A 604-nucleotide genomic window follows, 5' to 3' on the forward strand; every position below is an offset into this window, starting at 1 on the left:
TTATGACATGATATTGACGATTCTCGAGGGTACCGCATCACCAGTGACGCGAGCGGAACGTGCGCCTCCGGGCCCAAGCTAAGGGCCGCCCAGTCTTTAAACATAGTACGTTTACTAACTAAGGCACTGACCGACAACCCCCGGTGAGTCGGAGCACTCCTTTTACTCATCGATACTGTATATTTACGCGTATCGCTGGCCACGGTCGTACCATCCATTTGTAACCTAAAATCCTAATAACTCTATAACCCTTTTAGAATGTTACGACGTCACTCGTGGTTTCAACACTGTATTATTGTGTTTCTTTAACGTAAAAATATTGACGATTCCAAAAATGATCGTCTCCAAAATGGGAGGTAAGGCGCTGTTCGATGGGCGGAGGATTTTAATTGGAGTGGTTGGACTCTACCCGACTCTTTTCGTCGTCGTGCGCTAAGGTTTACGGTGTGTGGCCACGGTTTGTGAACTAGGTAACTTTTACCACGTAAGTTGCACGACCGTCGTGTTAAGAATTGTGCAAGATCAAGTATTAAACATCATTAACACCATTTGTGACTTTGTTGACGATGCAATCTGAGCACACCAGACACAGCATCGTACGGGC

The sequence above is a fragment of the Diaphorina citri genome, unplaced genomic scaffold (genome assembly GCF_000475195.1).
Source record: "Diaphorina citri unplaced genomic scaffold, Diaci psyllid genome assembly version 1.1 scaffold5538, whole genome shotgun sequence".
NCBI classification, from domain to species: Eukaryota; Metazoa; Arthropoda; class Insecta; order Hemiptera; family Psyllidae; genus Diaphorina; species Diaphorina citri.